The sequence below is a fragment of the Tupaia chinensis genome, unplaced genomic scaffold, assembly GCF_000334495.1.
Source record: "Tupaia chinensis unplaced genomic scaffold, TupChi_1.0 Scaffold000187_1, whole genome shotgun sequence".
In the NCBI taxonomy this organism is placed as follows: domain Eukaryota; kingdom Metazoa; phylum Chordata; class Mammalia; order Scandentia; family Tupaiidae; genus Tupaia; species Tupaia belangeri.
This window is the reverse complement of record NW_006159662.1, coordinates 3,598,438-3,620,805: the sequence shown is the minus strand read 5'-3', so window position 1 is coordinate 3,620,805 and position 22,368 is coordinate 3,598,438. Positions and strand designations below refer to the sequence as shown.

At 46.0% G+C, this 22,368-nt stretch overlaps 1 protein-coding gene and 1 pseudogene across 3 annotated transcripts in view; one reads left to right on the top strand and one right to left on the bottom strand.

Annotated features, from left to right (window-relative positions):
* Positions 1-22,368, bottom strand: part of PITPNC1 (phosphatidylinositol transfer protein cytoplasmic 1) — a 358,712-nt gene that overhangs the window by 89,095 nt on the left and 247,249 nt on the right. The window lies entirely within an intron of this gene.
* On the top strand, positions 1,170-1,498 carry LOC102486560 (E3 ubiquitin-protein ligase RBX1 pseudogene; annotated as a pseudogene).

Genomic DNA, 22,368 nt, shown 5'->3' with positions numbered 1-22,368 from the left:
TGGTAGAGGTGAGGAAGGACCCTCCACCGGAGCCTTTGGAGGGAGTATGAACTGTCGACACCTTCGTTTTGAACTTCCAGCCTCCGGAAGTGTAAGAGAAAACATTTAAGCCACTCAACTGGCGGTGATTTCCTAGAGCAGCCTAGGAAACTAATGCAACACCACATCTTTTGGGGACCTTCTCCCACTGTCTGGATCGTGATGAAACTCCAGTCTCTGTAGTTGGGAAGGCCAGCCTCCCCAGAGGCCTCGCTGCCCTGAACGTTCATGAATGAAGGTAACTAGGTCTTTTTAGTTCTTGCTATGAAGTGTGTGCAGATGGAAGAAAGAGAAAAGTGGCAAAGAACACAAGAAATGTGGTGTTCAGATCAGCCAATGGCAACCATTTGTCCTTCTTCTTTCTCTACCCATCCCCAAAGGTCGCAAAACTTTCAAAACAACAGAAATCTGATGACAACAATACAGCCGAGAGACAGGAGGACAGAAATAACTCGGAGCACAGCTCGTTGGTGAAGTTTAAAATAAAAAGCTGCTTGATAAATGCACCTGGGGAATATGAGAAAAAGATAAAAGAGCAAAGGATGCCTGGGAAAGTGGCGGGGCGGAGAGCCAAGGGGAATGAGGATGACCGCGTCTGCGCGAATTTGCAGCATGACACCTTTGAGGGAAAGGACGCTTCTGCTCCACCGTTTGTGTTCTAAAAAGAGCTCCAGCAAACTAGCACAGAGTCATGAACCATTCCGTGCCAGGACCTGAAGTCCCATGCAAGATACCATTGACGGACTCTGGCTCATTTGGGTGAGAGACAACGTGAGGAAGAAGGTCCAAGACACAGTAATCAGGGCCAGCCCCGTAATCCTGTGGTTAAGGGAGCTAGATCCCATGTGGCCAACCGTGATCCCAATCCTTACCCCAGTGGCTTGAAGAACATGCCAAGCATGTGTGTGTGCATGCGTATCCCAAATCCCGAGAAGATGGAGAAATGGAGAAGGGATTGGGACATGACCATGTCCCCTTCTGAGGTACTTTCTCTGTCCCCCTCTCTCCCTCCCTCCTCCAACGAGCACACACACCCTCTGGCAATTAAAAACAAAGAGACAGTAATCAAAGTGACATGGTGACTTATGAGAAAAAGACTCTGTGAGTGGCTGGACGATGGACTGTGTGTTTCCAAAATGGTGGCACCGATGGATGTGGGTACCCCGAGTGGCACCAACAGCGGTGTGTGTAAGAAGCACCTTGAAGTGAAAAAGTGGAATGCAGTAGCCCTCTGGGCCTGGGGTGTTGTGGTTGACAACTGTGCCATCTGCCGGAACCACATTAAGGATCATAGAATGTCAAGCTAACCAGGCACCTGCCACTTCCGAAGGTTGTACTGTGGCATGGGGACTCTGTAACCACGCGTGTCACTCCCACTGCAGCTCTCGCTGGCTCAAAAACATGGCAAGTGTGTCCACTAGACAACAGAGAGTGGGAATTGCAAAAGTATGCGCACTAGAAAACAAATTCTTCCATCAGGCTTCACTGTTTTGTTATTCATTTAATGACTTGCCCTCCTGCTACTTCATTACAAATGAGATAGAACTGTGTCTTTTCTGCTTTGCCTTTTGTAGTTCTCTGTTCCTGCAGTCACGTGGTATTCTGTGTCCAAGTCCAGTTGGATTCTTGAACAACAACAACTACGACGACGAAAAGATTCTGTTTGGAAAAACAATGTTCTCATCAGGTGCTCTGGGTCATGGTAACTAATTAAGAGGACAGACAAGTACATTAAGGCCGCGCAGAAGCATCGCAAATGCTACGATTCAATTCATTTACTAAAGAGGCTTTAAAGGCGCAAAAATGCTCCTAACTTACGGTTCCCAGGGCAGCTGTAACAAGGCTCCTTTCATAAGCTTGGTCTAATTTTGGTGCCGAGTAGCCTCAATCCAAATGCTCCCTCCGGGCTTCAGCCTCTTTGGACGGATCAGGCTAACACCTCACATGTGCGTGTGTGGATACTGGCACCAGAAACGGTGTACGGTTTCCCCGAAGTATGATCAATAACGCTTCTTAAAATAGTCCCAATTTCTCCCAGTTCTTTCTTATTTCAATTCACAGGGTGGTCTCTGGGAACTAGGACTGCTGGTTTTTTCTCAAGTGGACAAATCAATATGGAACCTAGAAGTGCTCACAGGTTCATGTGGGGCCAGCCTTTAATAGCCTTCGTGTTAGGTGTCTGCCACGTCAAGGTGACTTGGGTCCCCTCCTTCTCTACACTTTTTCTTTTAGTTTATGTATTTTTTTTTCCATGAGTAAGAGAGACAGAGAGACAGAGGGAGAGAAACAGCACCCGCAACAGGGTCTGCATGCTGCAATCCACCCTGAGCTTCAGCCAGCCTGGATCACAGGCAGATGTGCCCGGCACGTTCAGGAAGGTCTCCAGATGTGAGCCTGGAACCTCCTCACGGGGCTGCTCACAGCATGCTGCACTACTGCTGTGCCGCTGTCCTGCCCCTCTAAACTTTCTTGAGCCTAAACAATAAATCCTTTGCACAGAGAGGCAGAGTTCCCCACACAGAATATATATATATATTTTTTTTTTTTTGAGAGGTTTTTGCCATAGGGTGCATGCGCTCGCCAGAAAGACAGAGACAGAGAGACAGAAAGCGAGAAATCACCCCCCGGGGGGGATGGCCACACCACAATCCCTTCTCCATTCTCCTCTCGGGATCTTGGGCATGCACGCACACGCGCATGGTATGAGTTTAAGCCACCGAGTCTAGGACTCGACTACATGGGAGTTCAGTAACATAGCCATTACGCTAACTGCTGGTCTCTCCCACACAGAGTATTATAGCTTCTTGTTCTTCTCTGAGAAGCTGCTAGCTCGGCCTTGAGGGGAGAGAATGAAATACTGAGACAGATGGGACAGCCCCACTGGGTGTCAAAAGACGAGGCCAGCAGCCTTGCGCTCTAGAGGCCAGAGGGTTCCTTCTCTTGTTCCCTGAACAAGTGTCCAGAGGTAGCTCAGGGCCTGTGTCTCCTAGCTCATTCCTGGCAAACCTCTCTGGGTAAAACAGTGGGATGGCGGCAGCCCAAAACTGCTGAAGGATTATGATAGATTGCATCTACTGTCAGAAAACAAAACAAAACAAAACAAAGGAGCAAGTTGTTACACTTTCCTCTAGGTTGTGTTTTGTTTGATTTTCTCTTCTGACTGGATTGGTTGTAAATACCTCTCAAGGCAACATCCGGGAGCTAGGCAAGGCCTCCTGGCGGAGCTCCAAGATCCCACCAGGCAGTTGACCAGAAGGCTCCAGAAGGAGCTCTCCAGGCATGGGTGAGACAGACCTGGGCCAGGAGACAGGGAGGGGTTGGCGTCCAGAGCTCTTCCCAAGGTCATGGTATAATTAGGTCTGAGGCCCCTGCATGAGTCCGCCATTCTGTTTTTCAACAATGAGGAGGAAAAATGGCTGTCTCACCTCCGCCTCAGTGGATCGGCTTTCAAATACAGGTTGAGTTTCCCTTCTTTGAAATGCTTGGGCCTACAAGTGTCTCAGAATTTAGATTTTTCCAGATTCTGGAGTACTTGCATATACAAAATGAGATAACTTGGGGATAGGCCCCGAGTCCAAACATGAAATTCATTTATGTTTCCTATTTATGTTTCATCCTACGAGTGTACCTGACACACAGTACGAAGGTCATTTCATACAGCATCACCGTATGGCAGCACTTTGTAACCCCTCATGTGAGGTCAGGTGTGGAATTTTCCATTTGTGACATCTGCGTTCAAGATTTATGAATTTGGAGCATCTCAGATTTTGGATGTTCAGGTTGCGTTCAAGATTTATGAATTTTGGAGCATCTCAGATTTTGGATGTTCAGGTTAGGGATGTTCAACCTGCCTGTTCTTGTAAGTTGACTGTGGGCTATCTGTGATCACAGTCACTGTTAGGTAGCCACCTTTTCTCTTTCCTCCTTATTATAATACTTGATTATAGAAAATATAATAAGAAAACTGAGAGGAAAGACAGCAGGGAGGGGGACAAATGCAGTGAGTGTGTGATCGGGGATCGGGCCTGTTGTGTGGCTAGTGACCTGGGTCTACTAGGGACATCTGGACCTCGCCTTTCTCATCTACACAGTGGGAGTGGTATCTGTCCCCACTGGGTCGCAGTGAAGACTCAATGACAGAGAGTAGGAGGAGTCCGCTTTATTTTGACATGGCCAGGACAAGTACCCTGTCAATGACAGACGTTAGAATCACGAAGGGAAAAACATCACCCACAAGCCCAGCGCTTATTTTTTTTAAAAGAGTTATTCACATTATTATTTTCACATGAATTTGCCAGAGAAAGAGAGGGAGAGCGAGGAAGCGAGTCCCCAGGTCTGGGACTCAAATCGCCATCAGCCATGTGGGAATTCCAGTGCCCTGCGCTTATTATTTTTTTAAAAAGAGTTATTCACTTTATGTATTTATTATTATTTTCACATGAATTTGCCAGAGAAAGAGAGGGAGAGTGAGGAAGCGAGTCCCCAGGTCTGGGACTCAAATCGCCATCAGCCATGTGGGAATTCCAGTGCCCTAACCATCACGCCACCTGCTGGACCCCATCAGCACTTATTTTTAAGGTCTGAATTACATTTCATTACATGGCTGGCCTCCTCCCACCCCCTTTCTTTCTGCCTTGCCTCTTTTTCCATGTTACTTATGGCACTGCTGTGAGTATTTATAATACAATGGGAATCTTTGGGACCAGCAGAGGCATAATGGTTACATTGTCAGACTCCCACTTAGTCCACCATGGTTTGAGTCCCGGACCCAGCCCAGCGGCTTAAGACTCATGCTGGGCACATAGGCAGGTGTGCTCAAGATCCCGAGAGGAGAATGGAGGAGAAGGGATTGTGACGTGGCCATCTCTCCCTCTCCTGGGGGGTGATTTCCCACTTTTTGTCTCTCTCTGTCTCTTCAGTGAAGCCCTGTGGCAAAAAAAAAACTCTCTTAAAAAAAGTTAATCTTGGGCATAATGGCTATGTCGCTGGACTCCCACGTAGTCGACCACAGTTTGAGGCCCAGACCCGGTGGCTTAAACTCACTCCAGGCACATGTGCATGCATGCCCAAGATCCCGAGAGGAGAATGGAGGAGAAGGGATTGCAGCGTGTCCATCCCCCCTGGGGGGTGATTTCTCGCTTTCTGCCTCTCTTTCTGGCGAGCGCATGTGCCCTATAACAAAAACCTCTCCAAAAAAGAGAAAAAAAAAAGTTAATCTTTGATTGCTGATCACCTAGTAAATCTCATGGATATCTTAGGCACTTTTCCATCCCTATTAATGTCAGCTGACTGCTGGACACCAATCTCTGGTTTTGCTCAAAATCAACATATTCAAAATAACATTCATCAATCCCTCCCCGACCTCTTTGGTTTTCTAAAAGGAATTATTTATTTTATTCAACTTTATTATTATTATTTTAATTCACCAGAGACAGGCAGGGAAAGTGAGAAAGTAAGCTGCCAGGGCTGAGACTTGAACCCCAGTCAGCCATGTGGGAGTCCAGTGCCTTAATCACCATGCCACCTGCTGGCTTTCCCCTACCTCATTGACTTGAAGGTTTAAGCCCGCTTCTCCTCGTAATCCCTTAAACATTCAAGTTAGAATCCTGGGTGTCATTCAATACCTTTCTTTCTTTCTCATTCTCATATCTGGTCAGGCATTAAGTCCTGTTCACTCCACTGTCTCCATATCTCACCAGTCCATCTGACAGACCTCTAATCTCTTCATCACCTGAACAACTAATTACAGGACTCTCACCTTCCTTTTTCTTGGGAGTCTGATTGCTATTTTCATCCATCCACCTACGCATCAGCACTGCCAATGAGTTTTCTCCCTAATATACCTGAGACTTGAACCCCAGTCAGCCATGTGGGAGTCCAGTGCCTTAATCACCATGCCACCTGCTGGCTTTCCCCTACCTCATTGACTTGAAGGTTTAAGCCCGCTTCTCCTCGTAATCCCTTAAACATTCAAGTTAGAATCCTGGGTGTCATTCAATACCTTTCTTTCTTTCTCATTCTCATATCTGGTCAGGCATTAAGTCCTGTTCACTCCACTGTCTCCATATCTCACCAGTCCATCTGACAGACCTCTAATCTCTTCATCACCTGAACAACTAATTACAGGACTCTCACCTTCCTTTTTCTTGGGAGTCTGATTGCTATTTTCATCCATCCACCTACGCATCAGCACTGCCAATGAGTTTTCTCCCTAATATACTAGGATGGTTTCTTCAAGGCCCCTGGAACATACCAGTTGATGGTAGAAACAGCAGAGTCCAGAAATTGAAATATCTGGTTCTAAATCTGGCTCCATGATTTAAGAGCTGTGTGACCCTAGGAACTTCTCCACGTCTGCTTTTCACCATCTAGAAGTGAGCTCTCTACCCGTCGGGGACCCCTCCCGGAGCCGCCAGGACCTAGGGAGATAATGAGTGTGCAGTCGCTGGGCCAACTCCCAAAGGCCACACAGCTGCACGGACTGAGTATTCCTGCCTCCGCCCATCAACTCATCCACGTGGAACGCCTCCCTTTCCCCCTTCCCTGCTCCGGGTCTGTCCCACTCGCCCCTCTAAACCTGAAGCTTCCTCCCCATGGCCTGCTCAGTGCCTCACTCTTCCATGCCCTGGTTCTTTGTCCTCCCTCGCCCTGGAGCTGCATGCTACCCGGTCTGCCGGGCACACAACAACTCGTCTTTCAAGTTCACAGTATCTGTCAAGTCTTTCTTCACCACTTTTCAGGAAAGTAACAAAGTGTATAATGAAGTCATTTTGGGGGATAACATTTGATTATGATTTGATTCTTGGTCTCCCAGATGTCTGAACCCGTGTCTCCCTGACAGAATTGCCAGGGGAACACTGCCTCATGTAAGGGTTTTATCTTAGCTGTTGCTACTTTTGTTAAGTTAGGGATCATAAGTTATTAACAGCCCAGCAGAGGCTGAATAATTATCCTTCACCTCAAAGCTTTTCGAATATCTTCTCCTAAGCTAAAGCTAGCAACTACAGTTCCACTGTGATTTTGTTTTTGGAGAGGTTTTTGCTATGGGGCATGTGCACTTGCCAGAAAGACAGAGATAGAGAGATAGAAAGTGAGAAATCACCCCTGGGGGGATGGCCACACTGCAATTCCTTCTCCTCCATTCTCCTCTTGGGATCTTGGGCACGCACGCACATGTGCCCAGCATGAGTTTAAGCCACCGGGTCTAGGACTTGAACTGCGGTCGACTACATGGGAGTCCAGCGACATAGCCACACTAACTGCTGGTCCCCCACTGTGATTTTTGTTATAAAATCATTTGTTTATGAAACCGAGGAATCCAGAGTGAATGTCCTGGTTATATTGGTCTGGATAGCTGTCTCGATGTGGAAGACAAAATAAACTTGACAGGAGACAGCAAGTCTTTCACTTTGCTGAATTCTGCAAATCCGGACTAGTCCTGTCCCAAGGACTCTAATGAGAGCATGGCCACGGGCAAAGTCTCATTAACGGCCCAGTTCTACAAGCACATGTGGCCTTAGCCCTCCGACATTCTTGTTTTTTTTTTTTCTTCTTCTTCTTCTCCACATTTTGCCACAGGGTGGGTACACTTGTCAGAGAGAGAGAAAGAGAAAGTGAGAAAGCACCCGGTGGGAAGACCACATAGCAGTCCCATCTCCATTCTCTCAGGATTTTAGGCATGCACGCACAAACACTCAGTGTGTTTCTCAAGCCGGGTCCAAGACTAGACTTGCAAGGTCAGCCATGTGGGATCCGGATACCTTAACCACCACACCACTTGGGTGGTCTCGCAGATATTCTTTTAACATCACCTATGTAAACAGGAGTTTAACACTTCATTTTTTGTTTTGTTTCTTATTTTCGCTACTGTTGAACTGATCTGTTACACTAAATACCATGGACTTTAGCATTAGCATTTGTTTGCTAGTGGTTCATTTTGCTGTCAAACAGCAGATGACATCTTGTCAGCCAGTAAGTAGTAGCAGATGCCAAAGTTTGGGGGGAAAAAAATTATGAGGGGAAAAATATAAAATTCAGATGAAGTCTATTCACTCCATTGACTTATTTTTTCCAAATCAGGAAAAACATTTTTTTCAAGAATTCTTTACTTAATTTTATGTATTATTATTATTATTATTATTAAATTTGCTATAGGGCATATGTGCTCACCAGAGAGAGACATAGAGAGAGGGAAAATGAGAGAGCAAGCCGCCCAGTCTGGGACACGAATCGCTGTTGGTCAGGTTGGAGTCCAGTGCCCTAACTAACATGCCACCTGCTGGCCCCCGGAAAAGCAATTTTAAATGTAATTTTAGAGGCGGAATCTAGACTCCTAGAATAGTGTGGGAATCACGCCTCAATGCTGAGAACCAGAGCCTGAGGCAACTAAAGTTCTTGCACAGAATGTGCCCTGAGTCCAGCGAGTTCTGCATAGGGCTTTCTGTGCTTCAGCGTGCACACTCGCTACCTGGGCAGCGGTGCTTGCCTACATGCAGGCTCTGATTCAGTGGACCTGGCGTGGGGCCTAAGATTCTAACAAGCCCCAGTCATACTGGTGATGAAGATTCTAGAAACATCAGCTATTCCAGCTGTCTGGGTGTAAGTCTGAGGCAGAGAGCATGCAGCGTGTGGAAGTCCCCTCCTTTGATGTGCTGGGACCTGGTGGTTGTACTGTAAAGGCCTCAGGGGGAAACTTCACCCCTTCAAGGTGTCCCACGGTGGTTTTTTTGGGTGTGATGACGTCCTTAGGGCAGGGCTCCTATGACTGCGCTCTGGTAGGTTTATGCACGTTGGAAGGAGACCAGACCAGACCAGGCAAACACTCATGAACGACGGCTCTGTTCCCGATCCTGCCCCTTGCCATGTTGTAGACCCACCAGAAGTTGGCTCCTGGCCCTTGGGCCTCTAAACCGTAAGCAGGATAACCTCTATTTCTATTTTTCCCTCTTTTTAAGATTGTGCCATAGGGCCCATGAGCTTGCTGCCGAGAGAGAGAAAGTGAGAAATCACCCTCCACCCTGGGTGGGATGGCTATGCTACAATCCCTTTTCCTCCATTCTCCTCCTTAGGTTACAGGAACCCATGATTTTTCAAGCCACTGGGTCTGGCTCTTGAACCACAGTCTGCCATGTCAGAGTCCAGCACCTTAACCACCATGCCACCTGCTGGCCCTGGAAACCTCTATTTCTTTATGAAATCACCCAGTCTCAGGTATTTCTCCTAGCAACACATTAAATGGACTAGTACACAGCGTGAGCTAGATAAGCTGCAGATGAAAGGAGTAGCTGGATCGCAGAAGGTCTTGTGTACCACATTCTGGAATTCTACCCTGGCAATAATCGTTGGACTTGGGGTCTAAATGCATCTCCTCCTCAAGTAGCTCTGTCTGAGATGAGTTTGGTGAAGGACTGTTCTAGAAAATAGATAAGGGTCTGAACTAAGGCAATAGTAGCTGGAACGGAGAAAGAGGATGGATATAATTTTTTTTTTTTAATAGATTTTTGCTATAGGGCGTATGCGCTTGCCAGAAAGACAGAGAGACAGCGATAGAAAGCAAGAAATCAACCCCCGGGGGGATGGCCATACCGCAATCCCTTCTCTTCCATTCTCCTCTTGGGATCTTGGGCACGCACGCACACGCGCCCGGTGTGTTTAAGCCACCAAACCGCGGTCGACTACATAGGAGTCCAGCAACATAGCCACAGCGCCACCTGCTGGTCCCTGGATGTAATATTTAAGAGGTAAAATCACCACAGTGGACCACCCGATCTCGGGTACAAAAGGCTAGCTGGGAGCCTAGGGATTTGTCCTCTTTTGCTACTTCGGTCAGATCCACATCTGTTCCAAATGACCCTGTGAAGTCTCACCCAGCAGTCTGCAGAAGGAGGAGTCCACTCTGGCCCTTGGTTCGAGATTCTTCCTGCTCTCTCCTGTGCTGCTTCAGCACCGGCAGCTGTCTTTCCTTCTCTAGTGCTCAGGAGAACTTGTCAGCCTGAGTCTTGGCGACCCCGACCCCTCACGCTGGCCCCAACACCAGCTCTGTGATGACACAGCTTAAAACCAAACGAGGCCAAAGTCTTCTCGAAGGCCAGAAAATAAAACACAGGGAAGCCACCCACGCTGGGGAGAGTCCACAACGACCCAATATTGCAATACAGAATTCCTGCCACAGATGCACAGTGCTCAGAATCTAATCTTGAGAACAGCTAGGAAAGCCCAAACGTGAGGGATGTCCCCAAACCGGGCAGTGCTTTTCATAATGTCGGTGTCAACAAAGACAAAGACGAGCTGAGAAACTGCTCCAGATGAAAGGAGACTGAAGGCAGTGACAACTAAATGCAACGTGTGAGCCCGTATGGAACATGAATCATGACAGTTTCCATCACTTGCTTAGAGAAGTTGCTGGGACCGTTGAGGACATGCAGACAAGCCTTTGTAACAGATTGTGGTATTGCATCAAGTCAAATACCAGCACTTAATCCTTGCACTCTGGTTACGTGAGGGAGAGTCTTTGTTTTTAGCACAATGAAGTGTTCAAGGATGTAGGGTTATGGTGCTTGCAAGTTATTTTCAAAGATTCTGGGGGGAAATAATGTGTAGAAGGGGGCCAGGAAGTGGCGTGGTGGTTAAAGGCACGGGACTCCCACACGGCCCATCATGGTTTGAGTCCCAGACCTGAGTGTTTGCTTTCTCACTTTCTCTCTCTCTGGTGAGTGTGCCCTATGGCAAGTATAAAAAACATAAAATAAAATTAGGTAATTCTTTTAAAAAAAGGTAATGTGTAGATATCGATGGAGAGAATACAACAAAGCAAATGGAGAAAAAATGTGAATCACTGCTATTTTTACAAACTTCTCTGTAGGTTTGAAATTTTCTAAAAGAGAAAGCTTAAAAGAAGGTCACAACAGGAGCTGAATGGTGACACAGTGGTTGCAGACCTACGCGGGCATGTTTGGAGTCTGCATCTGGAGACCATCCTGTGCACATTGGTCACATGTATCATGCATGCCCATGATGTTGGGGGTGTTGTCTTCCTCTCCCTCACGTGGAAGAAATAAACGAACTTTGTTTATTTCTGTTAACTTTTTTTTTTTTTCTTTTTAGGTTTTTGCCACAGGTGTGTGTGTGCTCACAGGAGAAAGAGAGAAACGGAGAGAAGGAAAGTGAGAAATCATCCCCTGGGGGGGGATGGCCACGCTGCAATCTCTTCTCTATTCTCCTTTGCGAATTCAGTCTCTTTTTGCTAATTCTGGAATTTTGGGCATGCATGCACACGTGCCTGGCATGATTTTCAAGCCACCAGATCCAGGACTCAGACCATGGTTGACCATATGGGAATCTACCACACCACTTGCTGGCCCAAAACAAACTTTTAAAATATAATAGAAGGGGCCAGCAGGTGGTGTGGTGGTTAAGGGTGCTGGACTCCCACCTGGCTGACTGTGGTTTGAGGCCAGGACTGGGCGGCTTGCTTTCTCACTGTCCCCCTCTCTGTGTCTTTTTTGGTAAAATTAAAACATAATAAGAAATAAAGTTGAATAAAATAATTCTTAAAAAAAACTTAAAAAATATAATAGAGAAAGAAAGAAGGAAGGAAGGAGGGAAGGAAGAAAAGAAAGAAGGAAGGAAGGGAGGGAAGAGGCAGGCAGGCTACAACGAATCCTGTGCTGGGTGCTGGTTTGGAGAGAGTCAAAAGCCGGCACCTTATCCAGTGTTTGAGAGCTGCGTGCGACAGAGAACCTCCCGTCCATCCACAGTGGTCAGGCTACAGGCCGTCGGTGCTCCACGTCCTGAATAGGAGAGGAGGGGGGATGAAGGCAGCAGTCTCAAAGCCCCCTTGGGAAATGCTTCCCTGACTCTGCTGTACCCTACAGTTACTGGAAATCTCAGAAGGCTGCACCCTAAGGGGGCAGTGGGAAAGCAGTCTTGCACGGAGTCTTACTGGGGGCTGGACTGATGCCCACACAGGAGTGGGTGCTACAGGCCTCCAACCACTGCACACCTCTTCCTCAAAGCAGCACAGGGCCAGAAGGTGGCCACCCAGAGTTCTGCTCATGTGACGCTTCCTCTGAGTGGAAAAATGGGCCCTGCTGATGACTTCCCTGTTCTGCATCTGGGCCAACCAAGAACAGCAGAGCGGGACAGGCTGGAAGGGTTCCTGCAGAGGCCATTCTAAGGCCCAACAACCGCCAAGCTTTCAGATAGGCAATGATTCGTTTCCACGCTTATCTGGAAGTCCAGGGACAGCAATCTGAATGAGGGCTGCTAAACCAGAATTCTTCTGTACCTTTCTTCCTTTCTGCCTCTCTTTCTCTCTCTTTATTATTATTTTTTTAATGAAAGAAAAAGAAAAAGAAAAAAAGGCTCTCCTGGCCCTGAGCCTACAATCTCTTCCTTGTGATGTTCATCTCTCCTCGCTGGCTCTGTGCCATTGTTACTGGCACTGTGCCTGTTTAATATTGTGGCTGCTGATAGCAGGTTGTGGCGGTGGTTCCATTATGAAGTTCAGCTTCAAACCTTTCTGAGACAGAGACAGTCTTCCAGGCAAAGGGTGGAAGACTCGATGCCCAGTCATCTCAGTATGGGCCAAGGGTCTCCAACCTGCATTGGCAAATCTCTCCCACTTCCCTGGCCTTAAATGTGCTCCCTTAGAGGTCTCTGGAAAAGTTGGTTTTCAGAGCAATGCTTCAGTCCCTAATCACTGTCCCGCCTTTTTTGGAGGCAAGTGAATCTGAGTTTGGGTAAAAAAGGGTTGCCTGTCTTAACGACAACAACAAAAAGATAAATCCCACGTTGGGTATTTCAGGAGAGAATGCTTTCCCTGAAGGCTTGATGCAGAAAATATTTCTCTTCTCTCTCATTTCTCTCAACCCCATTTTTCATGACTTATGTAAGACTTGTTTACATAGCGGAGACTTTTTTAACCCATCTACTGAATAATTCCCTCATTTATCATTCATTGCCCATTGTTCCATTAATTCAGTCAGCCAGTTCAGTGCAGAAAGCTTCCGGCTCAGGCTTCCCACTGAGGTCCACTCTGGCAACAGAATCTGTTTCTGGGCAGTTGGGGGAGTGTGGAAAGAGCAAAGGACCCACGATGAAAAGACTGGGAACTTCAGTTTTTGTCGATGATTAACTATGAAGACGTGGCAATTAATGTAAAAATATCTCCATAGCACTTCCCTCATCTGCAAATTGCATCCACTCTATGCATTGTTATGTTAACTGAGATAATATACAGTTCAATGCTCTTTATTTAAAAAATGTATTTCTTTCATGAATGAGACACACACGCAGAGAGACAGAGAGAGAGAGAGAACCTCCACCAAGGTCTTGATGCTACAATCCCAGCTTCGGACTGCTCCAGATCATGGGCCCACGTGGAGACATCTCCACATGTGAACCCAGAACCTTCCACGTGGGTCGGCCTCACAGAATGCAGCATGTCACTGTGATGCCACTGTCTGGTGTTGTCTCCTTTTTTTTTTTGAGAGATTTTTACTATAGGGAGCAGGTGCTCACCAGAGAGATACATAGAGAATGACGAAAAGCAAGAAATCACCCCCCAGGAGAGATGGCCATGCTGCAATCCCTTCTCCTCATTCTCCTCTTGGGATTTTGGGCATGCATGCACCCAGTGTGAGTTTCAAGCTGCTGAGTCCGGGACTTGAACCATGATTGACTACATCAGAGTCTAGCAACATACCCTATACCATCTGCTGGTCCCTTGGCCTTGTCTCTTAACTCTAAGTGTTAGGTATTCTTTGAAGCCATACCTAAGGGGTACTTACTGAATTAACTTGATTTCCATACAACTCTGCAGGAGGCTTTATTCTGCCTGGCACCAGAGGAGTTTGTCAACCTGGTTTTATGAGCCATTTTCCTGCCCATTACTTATTATTTTATTGTCCATTATAATTCCTAGGAATAGCCTACAACAAAAATTACTGTACTGTCTTTACTTACAACTAAAATAATTTACTGGGTTGACAGAAATACACGAACTGCTAATGTAATTTCCCCTAGCTAAAAATCTTCATTAAGAAAAAATCTGGAGGTTTTCAGGATGAAGATGCAAAACTTGGGAAATTTGCAATAAACCCAGTGAGCTCACCTCGGAGCCAGGAGTGAGCCCTGCCCCCAGCTCGACAGTGGCTGCCAGCTGGCAGGCGGCTTGTGCCCAAGGTCTTGCCCAGACTATGGAAAATCCATAAACGGGTCCGGACAAAGACTTCTGCAGAGCTGTCTCTCTCTCTGCGTGGGAAGATATGCTGAGTAGTTGTGGCTGTCGGTATTTTGAGATGTCCTTTAGCACCTGATTTCAACGGAGGAAGGCACATGGGGAATAGGGTAGGAAAAATAAATTGTGCAGACGTTGGCTGTAGGAGCAGAGTACTCGGCTCACCTTTGCTCCTGTCAAGAAGCCCTTCGGTTTATCATTAGCCTTGTTTTATTTTTAACTTCCTTCCTTTGCCTTGGGGGTCTCGGGGGCTGGTCTCTTTCCTATCGTGGTGTTCCCACCGGGATCTCCTTTCTCTCAGAGACTGCTCCTTCCTGTGTCACCAGCATCCTGCTTTCAGAATGCCAGTCTCACCTTCTAACTCTGGGACTCTGACCTGAGCCAGACTGAAGGTGACCCAGCTCTGCCCCCCATCCATGTCTGAAAGTGTATACAAGCTGCAGACATGGTCGAAAAGTAATTTCCCTGACTACTCCAGTTGATAAACACTCCCTAGGAGGCACGAAACTTCTGAGAACATTCTTGCTATGAAAGAAATTGTGAAAAAAACAAGATGATATGAATATAATGACTGCTGCAATTCTTTTCAGGAATATTTGCTGCCTTTTAAAACTTGGAAGGAGAAAACAAATTTTATTTTGGGAGCTGGGTAGTGGCAGGGCAGTAGTGCACAGTGTTCTGTAGGCTGGCCCATGTGGGAGGGTTCTGGGTTTGAGTCTAGAGACTTCTGTGCATGTGCTAGGCACACACACACACATGCCCATGATCCAGGGCGAGCTGAAGCTGTGAGCGGGCTGCAGCATGGGGACCCTGTTAGGGGCGGCTGGCTGTCTCTCTCTCTTGCTCATGGAAGAAATAAACAAATAAAATTAAAAAAATAAATTCCTTTCGCTTCTATAAGATGGGAGGGATCTATTTGTCTTTCTTATGAAGATTTAATCAGGCTTTAGAAACATTAGTAGAGGGGCTGGCAGGTAGTGTGGTGGTTAAAGTTGCTGGACTCCCACATGGCCAACTGCAGTTCAGATCCCCGACCTGGAGGCTTGCTTTCTCACTCCTCCCCCTGCCCCCCCTTCACCACCTGCACTCTGTCCTTCTCTGGTCAAATAAAATAAATAAATAAAGTTAACTAACATAATTCTAAAAAACACATAAGTAGAGGGCCAGCAGGTCGTATGGTGGTTGACTCTGGACTCTCACAAGGTTGACTGTAATGTGAGTCCTGGACCCAGAAGCTTGAAAATCAACAAATAAATAGAAAGATAAATGTTAAAACAAACAAATGAACAATAACAACAAAACACAAGTAGCAGGGGCCAGCGGGTGGTGTGGTGGTTAAGGTGCTGGACTCCCATGTGGCCGACTGGTTTGAGTCCTGGACCTGGAGGCTTGTCCTCTCTATCTCACACTCTCTCTGTCTGGTGAGTCCACATGCCCTACATCAAATTAAAATAAATAAAATGAAGTAAGTATTTATTTAAAAAAAAAAAGCCACCCAAAAAAACAGAAACTCACACTGAGCATGTGTGAGTGCATGTCCCAAATCCCAGGAGAATGGGTTGTGACTTGGCCATCCCCCTGGGGAGTGATTTATCACTTTCCTTCTCACTGTCTCTATCTCTTCAGTGAGCAGACGTGCTCTCTGGCTAAAACCTTAAAAAAAGAAAACAAATAAACAAAAAAACCGAAGTAGTACATTCTACATACAGCCTTATAATTTCACTTTTAGAGACAAATATAGCATATTAGCTATACGAGAGCTTGTGCTCTGTGGCTAAAGTAACCTAGAATCAAGTCCCAAGTCGAATCCTTGCTACCTCTGATTTTTTGCAGACTTCTGGGTCTTGCTAAGTCTCAGAGTCAGTTGTAAAATGGGGATATTAATAGTTACATGGATTTAATATCACAGATATTGACAGGCTGGTCGGATGCTGGGTTCATGCTCAGTAAATATTCCTGCCAGTATCCGTACCATTATAGTCATTATTACTAGCCAATATCTATATTGTTGTCATCGTTATTACCTCTCCACCCAAAGAAGTTACTACCTAGCAGGGCCTGCTGGTTAACCTTCTTCACCACCCTTTCTCTGAGAACAGGGGCACAGGTAAGCCTGCTTGCTCCACCTGTACTTTGCAGAAGGGCCATTAGATGGGGCCCTGACATCATCACCCATTCAGTAAGTGACTATCTCAGACTTAAAAATCTGGGGTAAGGTGTGAGAGGACTATTGAATTCTGTGATTATGGCTCTGATCAGATGAACCCACAGGTTCTGGTTTAAGAGGTGGCCCAGGGTCTGGCTTGCACCCTGTGTAATAACACAGCAAATACCCCAGCCCTGGGGTTGAGCACATGAGCACTTATGATAAGCTTGGTCTCATGTATTAAGTAGGGAAGCTGTGTTTCTGCTTTGGAATATACAGCGTATTTGGAATCATTAATCCATTTCCGGAAAGTGATTATAAAGGCTTGGGAGTAAACTTAAAAGCACATTAACCTTTTGACTGGAACCACCATCTTCCAGTAATTCACCAAAATGATGAACACAAAGGGCAAGAGGAGAGGCACCCAATATATGCTCTCTAGGCCTCTTAGAAAACATGGAGTGGTACCTTTGGAAACATACATGGGAATCTACAAGAAAGGTGATATGGTAGACTTCAAGGGAATGGGTACTGTTCAAAAAGGAATGCCCCAAAATGTTACCATGACAAAACTGGAAGAGTCTACAATGTTACCCAGCATCTGTTGGCATTGTTGTAAACAATCAAGTTATGGGCAAGATTCTTGCCAAGAGAATTAATGCATATTAAGCATTCTAAGAGCACAGATAGCTTCCTAAAATGTGTGAAGGAAAATGATCAGAAGGAGAAGGAAGATGAAGAGAAGGGTACCTAGGTTCAACAGAAGTGCCAGCCTCTCCACCCAGAGAAGCACGTTTTTTGAGAACCAATGGGAAGGAACCTATTCCCAATGAAGTCATGACATGATGGGTGTTAAAAATAAACAAACTCTGGTCTATAAATATGTTTTTCTTAATTGAGTGGAATTGTGGTGTTCTCTCCCCCAGAGCAAATTTTAATTGGGCTCTAATTCATTTTGCATTCTATTCAAATTCAGTTTTTCTAGCTGAAAGATGTTAGGTGGCTTATTATGCAACAAATAAAACTCACTTGGTTAGGAGAAAAACAAAACAAAACATTAAAACCCCTAGAGGTTAGTAGTCACTTGTAGAATGACTGGCACTTTTGGGTGCCCTCCTCCTTTCAGGCTCATGCTGTCCAGCTACAGTGCCTCTGTGATCGCTGGTCTTTGCAGACCCCTTTACCTGCTCCCCCTGGCTTCACTGTATGTCATGGACCATGCTCAGAAATCTACTGAACACCAACTCATATCCACATCGCTGTGACTTCGTCCATACCAATGGCCCATCAATGCTACAGGCCCACCCTCCTAATCTGTTTTCTGCTCTTTCTTCAATGACCTTCTCCCCCATTCCACTTTAGCTAAGTTCCAGTGTGGTCTTGAAAATCCTGGAATTGGGGTCAGCAGGTGGCATGGTGGTTAAGGTGCTGGATACTCCCACATGGCTGACCACGGTTCAAGTCCCAGACCTGGCAGCTTGCTTTCTCACTTTCCCTCTTGCTCTCTCTGTGTCTCACTCTACTTGAATGAAAATAAATGAATAAATTAAAATGAATAAATAATTCTTTTTTAAAAAATCCTGGAATTATTCCACTTCTGAAATCTTACAGCTCTGGTTACTTTCTGTACAACTCCCTAATTCTCCTACTCTTACTCCCAGGATACCTGCTCGGGGATCTCACTGAACTCTCCAATTCTGGCTCATTTTGACCTTCATTTACTCACTCAGTTTTTCCATACCCTGTATAACCTACCCTGAAAACAAATCTTGAATCAATTCAACCACTTCCTGTCCTCCTACAGGCAGGCTGCAAAGCACAGCTGGGAAAATGACACAATTATTTACTCATTTGAAATTCCCCAAATCACCAGATTGCCAGGGCTTTCAGGCAACCCTTTCACTCTTCCCATCCATTTCCTGCAAAGGGTGTCTTTGACCTTTATCACCCTCCTGAACCCTCTTTCCTGTCTCCTTCCTTTGTAGTAGTTGACCTGGCTTTTCACAGAACTGGGGGCCAGTGGCCATCAGGCAAGAGCTCCAGTGACTTTCTGTCCCTCCTCCTCTCCTTACCTGACTGCCTCCTTATCTCCAAATCCACAAGACCGTTCACTCGACTCCAGGAGCAGGCTTTTCCCTGCTCTTTTCAGGTGTTTAAAAGCTTACTGGCTCCTTCCTCTCATTATTTTGAAGTCAAGAGTTCCTGTATAACAAGTATCAGTGGATGGGCTCACACTAGTAGTTTCTGAGTCCTATGTCTTCCCCTGGATTCACTTTAAAAATACATCCTTTCGGGAACCAGCAGTTAGTGTAATGGCTATGTCGCTGGACTCCCATGTAGTCGACCGTGGTTCGAGTCCTGGACCCGGTGGCTTAAAACTCATGCCGGGCGCGTGTGCGTGCGTGCCCAAGATTCCGAGAGGAGAAGGAGGAGAAGGGATTGCGGCGTGACCATCCGCTCTGGGGGGTGATTTCTCGTTTTCTGTCTCCATGTCTCTGTCTGTCTGGCGAGCGCACATGCCCTATAGCAAAAACCTCTCCAAAAAACAAACAAACAAACAAACAAACAAACAAACAAACAAAAAACATCCTTTCACTGATTTCTTACATCTGATGTCGCGAATGAGAAGCCCACCTCTGGGGTTATTGTTCCTTATCTGTCTTTCCTTCTGAAGGGCTTTAAAAAAACCTTTCTTGCATTGAAGTTTTACTGTAGTGTGTCTAGGTACGGATTTATTTTTGTTTATCCTATTAGTATTTAGAGAGGTAGGAGAGAGTAGTTAGACTGCGTAAGGTCAAATTCTACCGTCTTGGTGTGTGGCCCTGGGCAAGCTGTGCATAGTTTCTCTTTCCTAGTTTACTGACAATGTAAAATTCTCTTATCTCACGTTATTAGAAGGTTAGTGAGTTAACACATGGAAAACATAGAATATTATTTAGCATGTTATAGGGTGCGTGCACTTGCCAGAGAGAGAGGGAAAATGAGAAACCACCCCCTCCCTGGCGGAATGGCCATGCTGCAATCCCTTCTCCACTCTCCTCAGGATTTTGGGCATGCACGCATGGTGCCATTTTCAAGCCTCCGGGTCCAGGCCTGAGTTGCACAGTTGGCCATGTGAGATCCAGTTGCCCTAACCTCCATACCACCTGCTGACCCCAACAGTATTATTATTCCTCAAAGTGTACCTCAATCTAAGGATTTGTGTTTCTCTTCAATTCTACACAATTCTCAGCTTTTATTCTTTCAAACATTGCTGTTCTGCTGTATCTTCCATTCTTCTGCTCCTATGAGGTCACCATAGGGCAACCCTCTGCCACTTCCCCCTCTCCTTCCCCACTGTCTCTGGTATCTATGTGTGTTTCTATATTATTTTTTCTTTGGGCAGCCCAAACATACCTTTTTAATCAAATCCATCTACGAATTTATTTTCACTTACAGTACATTTATGTTCTGATTGTTGATCATATTGCCTATCTTTAAAAAAAATATTTTTTTGGAGAGGTTTTTGCTATAGGGCACATGTGCTCACTAGAAAGACAGAGAGAGATAGAGAGACAGAAAGTGAGAAATCACTCCCCAGGGGAATGGTCATGCCACAATCCCTTCTCCTCTATTCTCCTCTCGGGATCTTGGACACACACACACATGTGCATATGTGCCTGGTGTGAGATTAAGTCACCAGGTCTGGGACTCCAACTGTGATTGACTACATGGGAGTCCAGTGACATAGCCATTACGCCAACTGCTGGTCCCCATATTGTCTATCTTACAAACATTTGGTTTGAAGGGTCCTCTTGAGCAGGTGGCCTTAAAGTTTTTGTTGATTGCTGTAGCTCTGTGTCTTTCTTCACCTCTGGTTCCTCACCCTTCAGGTTCTACCGTTGCCTTTCAAGAGTAAAACTACTCCGCTAGCCTTGGCCCAGGCAGCACTGGGGATTCTTCCAGCTTCCTTTCACCAGTCGGGGAACCCCACCTCAGCCTTTGTCTTCAAACAGTGAGCCTGGTTCTGGTCCCCCAATTTGCATGGAACATTTTTTGCCCCATTCCTTTAAAAGACCCAAATTAACACCTGTTGCTGCCCCCCAGAGCCCAGAGCCCAAAGTCCAGCCATTCCACACACGCCCATCCTCCCAAGATTCTGGGTTACAACAATTTGGCTTTCTTTGTCTGTATTTTATCTGTCATTGCTATGTGTTTGGAACAGCAGATAGGCATCAGAACATGAACTTGTTTTCTACCGAGAATGGAAGTCTTGCAAAAGCTGCTCTCTTCAACCGTGAGAGCAGAGAAGCAATTCTTTCCCTTCCTTTCATAGTCAAGCATCTTGGAATTCCTATCTGGTACACTGCAAACTGCCTTCTGCCCCCGCCATTTCATTCATTTTCATAAAGGTCACGGTGACCTTATTTCTCAATCCCACTGGGCCTTCTATACCCTGTGTTCTTTGAACTCTGTTGCTGTACTATTGATGACAATTTCTTCTTTGGTTTTCTCACTTTCCTAGGCTTTTGTGACCTTCTCCTCTCCCACAAGCATCCCGATTCTCCACTGGCCTCTCAGAATGCTCCTTCTCATCCATCTTTATGGGATCCTCTTCAACTTCTTTCCCATTAAATGTTGCTATTACCACACATTCCATCATTCCCCCTTTCTTCTCTTTATCTCTCATGTGTCCTCTGGGTAATACCTTCCATTCCAATGGCTTCCAAACTGCTTTTACTTCGTGACTTCCAAACCTTTACATCTCATCTTTGGACGTACAAATATCCAATTCCTGCATTCTCCTCTTGGGATCTTGGACACACACACACATGTGCATATGTGCCTGGTGTGAGATTAAGTCACCAGGTCTGGGACTCCAACTGTGATTGACTACATGGGAGTCCAGTGACATAGCCATTATGCCAACTGCTGGTCCCCATATTGTCTATCTTACAAACATTTGGCTTGAAGGGTCCTCTTGAGCAGGTGGCCTTAAAGTTTTTGTTGATTGCTGTAGCTCTGTGTCTTTCTTCACCTCTGGTTCCTCACCCTTCAGGTTCTACCGTTGCCTTTCAAGAGTAAAACTACTCCGCTAGCCTTGGCCCAGGCAGCACTGGGGATTCTTCCAGCTTCCTTTCACCAGTCGGGGAACCCCACCTCAGCCTTTGTCTTCAAACAGTGAGCCTGGTTCTGGTCCCCCAATTTGCATGGAACATTTTTTGCCCCATTCCTTTAAAAGACCCAAATTAACACCTGTTGCTGCCCCCCAGAGCCCAGAGCCCAAAGTCCAGCCATTCCACACACGCCCATCCTCCCAAGATTCTGGGTTACAACAATTTGGCTTTCTTTGTCTGTATTTTATCTGTCATTGCTATGTGTTTGGAACAGCAGATAGGCATCAGAACATGAACTTGTTTTCTACCGAGAATGGAAGTCTTGCAAAAGCTGCTCTCTTCAACCGTGAGAGCAGAGAAGCAATTCTTTCCCTTCCTTTCATAGTCAAGCATCTTGGAATTCCTATCTGGTACACTGCAAACTGCCTTCTGCCCCCGCCATTTCATTCATTTTCATAAAGGTCACGGTGACCTTATTTCTCAATCCCACTGGGCCTTCTATACCCTGTGTTCTTTGAACTCTGTTGCTGTACTATTGATGACAATTTCTTCTTTGGTTTTCTCACTTTCCTAGGCTTTTGTGACCTTCTCCTCTCCCACAAGCATCCCGATTCTCCACTGGCCTCTCAGAATGCTCCTTCTCATCCATCTTTATGGGATCCTCTTCAACTTCTTTCCCATTAAATGTTGCTATTACCACACATTCCATCATTCCCCCTTTCTTCTCTTTATCTCTCATGTGTCCTCTGGGTAATACCTTCCATTCCAATGGCTTCCAAACTGCTTTTACTTCGTGACTTCCAAACCTTTACATCTCATCTTTGGACGTACAAATATCCAATTCCTGC